General features: G+C 37.9%; 1 non-coding gene across 1 annotated transcript; it reads right to left on the bottom strand.

Annotated features, from left to right (window-relative positions):
* Nucleotides 1-990: 990 nt before the first annotated feature.
* Nucleotides 991-1,062, bottom strand: trnal-cag. Its single transcript has one exon. It is a non-coding gene; the product is annotated as a tRNA-Leu (tRNA).
* Between the last annotated feature and the right edge of the window lie 6,380 nt (nucleotides 1,063-7,442).

The following is a 7,442-nucleotide window of genomic DNA, read 5'->3' on the forward strand; positions in this document are numbered from 1 at the left end:
CAATTCAGTGGAGCTGTTCAAAATTTTTCCGTTTTTTCTGCAACTATCCCTTACTGGGTGTTTCCAAGCGCATTTTTCATCCAATGTTTTCATCATTTGGTGTAGCAAAATCACAGCTTTGTTATGCTCACAGATGAATTTCAGGCATTTTTTGACCAAACATAGATATAGGTCTTAACCAGATATTATCTTGACTTTAAAGGCAACAGCTGACCCGTGCAGGGAATTTTGATTGATTCAGATCTTCAGAACAGACAGGAACTTCATGTTATCAGCATCTCCAAGCTAGTTGGGGGATAGAATAGTGATAGTTACATTCTGCGGTTGATGATGGCAATGGGCTATTTACTTTAACAGCACAAAACATGCTACACGCCCCTCAAAGAAAAATCAATTATTTAAAACGCTCAGTAAGAGCATTCAGCTAGTCAACTAAAAAAATCATATACTCCCTGGACTATGCAGTTGTACTGATTTCAGCTTGGATTATAATAGGGCATAATTGTCCTCAGCACCATTGGTTCAGGAGAGGACTAATCACCCAGTTCCCAAAGCTCCCACTACTGTTCACTATCCAGTGACCACTGGAACATACTTATCTGCTAACAGCAGAAGAAAACTGGTTAGGCCTTCCCTGGGTTCTGATGCTGGCCAAATAGCCATTTAATAATAATAATAATCCTTGCATTTGATATGGTACGCTATCATGCCTTCGAGATGTCTCAAAGCGCTTCACAGAATATACTGCAAAGTGAATTGACTTTATATTTTGTGGACATTGCAGTGTGCAGCCAATTGTGCACAACAATGTTCCACAAACAGTCGTGGATTGAATGACCAATTTATTATTATTTTTTGAAGGAATTATTACCCCTGGAAAAGCAATCCGCCAATCAACTAAAATCCAGTTTCCTACTTACTTACTACTTATCTACTTACTTACTGATAGGCAAACAGAGGTGTGTGGAGTAAGGGAACTTGCCCAACATTTCATCCTGCCGGGAATCGAACCCAGGTCTCTCGCTTCTGAGGCGAGTGCTCTAACCACTGAGCTACAGAACTTCATGATTAATGGCCACTAGCTAGTCTTAAATAAGATCATGTAAATGGAGAACTTGATCATTGCTGGTGCCTGCCTTTAACCAAGGACAGACAATTGGGTGTGGGGGAAGGTGAAGAACTAGATGAATAGGTACAGGTTGAATAAAACAGAAAAACATAAATATAATCCCAAATTCGTAAAGAGCCGGGAGCTCTGTGAAAATCCTGTGAATCGCTTTGAGATATTTGAATAAGAGTGCCTTTCACGTTGGGAGCGCTTCTCAAAGTTTTTTCACATCCTGACTGAGAGCTTGAGCTGGGCCGCTATATCAAATGCAAGGATAACTATTATTATTTATTATTATTTTCCTATTTTTCTTTCAGGGGAGCTATATATATTTTTAAGTAGAATGTTGTACAAGAGGTTTTTGACATGGGATATGATAATTTATGAAACATCGCTTTGAAAGAACATTTATTATTGGGTTTGGAAAGTAGTATTGGCTTGAGCTGATGCTTGGTTTTGGCAGGATTGTAAACTGCAACTAGGCAGAGGCCTGATCTTGAGTTGGAGAGGGAGGCTGTTAACTGGGTTAAAGGTTGTATTTTGAGTGGAAAGCTACTACCTCCTTCGGGGGTCGAAATTCCATTTCATGAACATAGCTGCCATAAAGGGGTATGGACTGTGGGTGGTGCCAGAAATTTTTTAGCACCAAAACATTAATGCAGGAACATTGCAAATTGCGAATGTTAAGTCTCTAGAAGGTCCAGAAGTTATTCCAAAAATGTAACTGATCAGATACCATTGTCACATCGAACCTCTCTGCCCTTATTAACAAGCACAGTGAGGCGATAGTCACCAGCTAGATGGCTCTGCCACTATACTTCCATTTCAATGTGTTGTGGCAGTATACAAATGGATTATATCTATGAAACCTGGAGGATGTGGTGAAGGAATTTCAAATAAAGCCATAGCATTACATAGCTTCCCAGATATGGTATTATTATTATTATCATGGTGTACCCTGAAAAGTGGAGTGACTGTGTATTTTGTGGGTGAACATTACAACTGATTAATGCACAACAATGTTCCACAAACAGTCTTGGCGTGAGTAATCAATTTTATTTGGGGAATTGTTGTCCAGGACAATGGGAGAAACTCCCTCCTCTTTTCAATTAGTACCACGGGATCTTTAATATCCATTTGGAAAGGCAGACAGGACAGAGGTGTATGACATATATCTGATATACCACTGGCTACCAAAAGGAATTCCTTTTCAGGTTTTTTAATTAAGATATCTGGCTATAATATACTGCAAAATTGACCACTTGTTATATATTCTCTTCATTGAAGAAGAATGATTGTGATCAGGATGCTGGACTCATTAAAAGGAATTGGTATTGTAAAGGGTGAAATCAATAGGCTGAATGGCTTTCTTCATCCAAATCGATCTGTGACCTTGTGATATCTTGTGAAGAGAGGATGTATGTTTATGATGGATGGATAAGTGATGGGAATGGGATGTGGGATGTCCTCGGAAAAATTTGCCTTATTGCTCCATATAAAAAATAGTCTGTGAGCTTCTTTCAATAGTAATAAACCTTGCATTTGATATAGCATCTTTATATGTCTTTATGACGTCTCAAAGCGCTTCACAGGATATACTGTAAAGTCAATTGACTGTATATTTTGTGGGCGAAACGCAGCAGCCAATTGCGCATAACAGTGTCCTACAAACACTCATGGATTGAGCAACCAAATTAGTACTTTTTCCAATGCAAGTCCGTTCAATTTAAAAAATACCATTGTATGTCATTGCTACACACTAACATGGAAATATGATTTTGTTTCCCTCAATTCTCTGCAATTTCTTTCATATTATTGAACATCACGATTTTTTGAATTGCACACTACTACTCCACTTCAAGCACAAAGTCAAGTGGATTTAATTTGAACTAATCTTAGCCCACATTTTTCTACAGAAAATTTCTGTCCTCAAAACTTTTCTCAATCTGTCTGAATGATGTTGTGCTCAGTAATTTTAAGGAAATTATCATACAAATAAACTATGAAAACCATACAATTTTCTGTTGGAAGCTTGCAACCCAATGCCAAAGCTTGTTAAGTACATTAACTGCGTGGAATCACAATTAGTTAATGCCAAACTGCACTTTATGCTTTTATAAACATTCAACAATAATGAAAGCCTCAAATAAATCATCTTCAAGCTGTGGTGTAGACTGAAAAATGAGTCTTTAATCCATACTTATATTGTATTACAAATCTCCATGCACTATATGCAAATATATTCCCATGCATTTTAATTTCTTTTCTCCAATAAAATTTTCACAAGCATTTGAACAAATCCATGTCATGAAAGAAACCAAAATTGTTTGCATGTTAAAATACTGAAATCATAAAAGGTTTGGCATTTAAGATTTAGAACATCTAAGTCAAGTGTTAAAATACTGTGTCTTCTCTAAATGACATATGTTATTTGGACCTTACAGAAAATAATGCACACTTATCTGTGCATTAACTGTATGTTGGGATTCGAAACCCATATAGTCCATACTGACACTAATACGCTGCTGGAGATGGGGGAGGACTGTATTATAGGAGGTAGCCATCCTTCAGATGAGACTTTCAACTCATGTCCCAGTGGATATTAAAGAACCCTATTCAAAAAAGAGAGAGCTTCTTCTGGTGCACTGGCCAACAATCCTCCCAATATAACTGGCACTCACTTCATGGCTTTTTGTGGGGCATTGCCATGCACAAGTTGCTACCACATTCACCCGCAAAATACACAGCCAGATCACTTTACAGTATATTGTGAATTGCTTTGAAATGTTTTGATGAAGGGATTAGGTGCTGTATTAGGTGCTTCAATATGTGCATTTTGGCATGTTTAAACTTTGCAATATTTCTGGCTCAGTTGGTAGCACTCTAGTCTTTGAGTCAGAAGATTGTGGGTTCTAGCCCTAAGGAACTTTGAACTCATATACTCTAGTACTGGAGGTGTGCTACATTGCTGGAAGCTAAGCTTTGGATGAGATGTTAAATTGAGGTCCCATCTGCTTGTTATGGTGTATGTTAAATATCCCATGTCACTATTTTAAAAGAGAAGGGAGTTTCTCCAATATCCAGGCCAACAATATCCCAAATAAAATTGGTCGTTTACTTCACTGTTGTTTATGAGATATTGCTGTCCACAAACTGGCTTTCTGATGTGAAATGTACTGTATCAAATGCAAGGATTATTATTTTACTTCTCCTGGATCAGTAATGCATAGATAAGTTTCAAAGTAACAGATGGCTATTGCAGCACTAAAAGTGATGAAACAGAGTTAAATCTTAATAAATTGATGTCGTGATTGTCAATGTAGCAGGAGTAAGCACCTTTGTAGTGTAAAACGGTGATGTGTTCCTTCTTTATAGCATTATTCACATTGCTGACTGTTTAATTCCAACCTGTTGATGGTGTTGATAATGATCAAAGTGACAGTTTAACGTTTGGAAGGAGCCAACTGCATGCAAGTTCTTCTCTTGAGCTGGCACTCAATAAGCAGTTGAGGTGGCTGAAGAAACCCACTCTTTATTTTGCTCTCCAGACTATGACTTTTCTCACCCTCCTAATGTACTTGTACAACAACCACTGATGAACTGTAGTGTATTGTTAGAGCACTTGCTTTGCAAGTCAGAGGACCCAGGTTCAATTCCAGTACAAGGCAAAATGTTAGGTAAGTTTCCTTACACCATACACCTGTTTACCTAGAAGTAAGTAGGAACCTGGTTTTCAGTCGAATGGCGATTGCTTTCTGGGGGTACTAATCAAAAAAAATGTGGTCACTCAATCCACAACTGTTTGTGGGACTCTACTGTGTGCAATTGGCTGCCCCCATTTTGCTCACAAAATATACAGTCAATTCACTTCACACTATGTTCTGTGAAGCCCTTTGAGACATCTCAATGATTTGATAAGACGCTATATCAAATGCAAGGATTATTATTATTATTATTAACTAGTTTGGATTTTCCCACTGCACAACACTCTAAATTAAAAACGTAATAAGATACTTTAACTCTATTTATGTAATCTCGCTGGATTTCCTAACCCCTAGAAGTTTTGCATTTACAATGGAATTGCCTGTTTTCTATGCACATTGTCAATGTGGGCTAAACTTTCCATCACAAGGAGTGATAGCTTATTAGGAATATCACTGTTGAACAAGTGAAAGTTTTCTAAATCACTTCTGTGGATATTCCCACATAAATACTAGGATTACAGCAATAATGTTTAGCTCCATTGTTGAAATCCTAAGCTTTACGTTCCGATGGCTTACAGATGTGCCACAAAAAAGCTTGGTGCAGGGAAACTGCATTTCATACCCAGTAATGACAATTTTCTTGCTACGAGTTCCAATTCTGAGCAGACTAATCGGTGATCACAAGCGCAGGCAAGAGGATATTTCAGTTGAATGCACTTTAATATTTAAATTATTAGAAATGTCCATGTCACTGCTATCTAACCAGGAGCAACTCTTGCCAATGGAAGACATAGAGCACCAGTTTTGTTGCTCATTGTTTTGTTGCTTAGCTACCCGCAAACACTGTCTCATTGACCGTGGGTTCAAATCGTTCCTATTTTAATCATTTTTTCTTTTACATGGGCTGATGCTGGGGGTGAGATGAAAGCCCCAGTACAGCAGCAGTTTAGGAAAATGTTAGAACATTTCTTGGGGGAATTTGTTGCTATTTGAGCTGCTCTTAACTCTTTCAAATGTTAACAACTGCTTGGCTGGCATCTCATAGCCCTACAACATGTGAGGGAAACCTTGAGGTGGTACTGTACTCTGAAAAAGCAAAGAGCTTCCTCCAAAGACATTCAAAAATGTTATTAAAACCTCTTCTTACTGATGAAGGATTTTTTTTAACCTATCTGCTTTAGCTTCTATTTCATTGTAATAACAGTTTCCAGGATATTTTGTCCTGAAGTATAGAAATACTTTCCAATCCGAAACAAGTTCAGCCACATTTGTCTAGGCACATAACACTTGACTTTTTAACAGAGTGCTATTTTCACACTGAAGAATGTTTGATAACAGATTTTGTTTTGGTTATTTTAAGACATTCTCACATGAAACCAATCCTCAGCTTGGTGTAATTTTGTTTTTACACTCTATAATTTTCCTCTGGGATATTTTGGTGCAATATTTATTACAGGAGTTTGAAAATGAAAAAGACTCTTCAGTCCAGCTTGCAGAACAAGGAAACATTCTGAACATTCTTCCTCTTGTCAAATATATAATGATAATAATCCTTACATTTGTTATAGTGCCTCTCACGTCAAGAAGACATCAAGAAGCGCTCAAAGGATATTCTGTAAAGTGCAGTGACTGTGTGTGCTTTGTGGGTGAATGCAGCTACCAATTTTCACCCAGCGATATCCCACAAACAGCCATGAAGTGAATGATTAATATTATTTGGGCAATTGTTGACCAGAACATTGGGAGAAACCTCCTTCTCTTTTACAAATAGTGCCATGGGATGTTTAACGTCACTCTGAACAGGCAGATAGGGGTCTCATTTAATATCAAATTTGAAGGAAGGTACTATTTACAGCATACCCCCAGCATTGCACTGAGGCGACAGCCTAGACTGCAAGTCCTGATGTGGGCTTTGAATCCACAACCATCTAATTCAGAAATAAGAGTGCTCCCAACTAATCCAGCTAATACACAAATGTCAGCTCCAATTATTGAGTGCTGCAAAATTATACTTGAACATCATGCTCGCCATATTACCATCAGATTTAGGAATCTCCATTCTAGTTCATCAACCGAATTGTCGTACTAATGAGGGCATCAATTTAAGATAGTTAGTAAATGAGCAAATGGGGAAATGTTTTCATGGACAGAGCAGTTAGGATATGCAATACCTATCGGGAATGTGGCTGAGGTAGAATCGTATTGACCTTCAAGAGCGAACTAGACAAATGCCTTAAAAAGAGTCAGCTACAAGGTAAGTGGAAAGAGCAGTAAGTGGGACTGAAAGGATGTTCTTGAGGTAGATGACACGGAAATAATGGGCTGAATGGCCTTCTTCTGTGCCATAAATTTCTATGGTTCTGTAATAATACCACAGAGTGGTAGTGACAGAGCTGTGGGATGTGGATTATCAAAATGTTTAGCTAGGATTGTGAATTCCAGTTAGTAAATCCTAACTGCCCTCAGTGAATGCTGAGTGGAATATAACAAATGTGTCTAGCCATTGTACTATGGTAGGTTCAGGCTTGTGTTTAGATGTGTTTTATGGATACATTGAAGAAGATTGTTTTCTTTTAGATGTAGAAGAAAATGCTCTCCATTGTAATTCCTTCCAAAACCGACATTTAAGA

The sequence above is a fragment of the Callorhinchus milii genome, unplaced genomic scaffold (genome assembly GCF_018977255.1).
Source record: "Callorhinchus milii isolate IMCB2004 unplaced genomic scaffold, IMCB_Cmil_1.0 Scaffold32, whole genome shotgun sequence".
Taxonomy (NCBI): Eukaryota; Metazoa; Chordata; class Chondrichthyes; order Chimaeriformes; family Callorhinchidae; genus Callorhinchus; species Callorhinchus milii.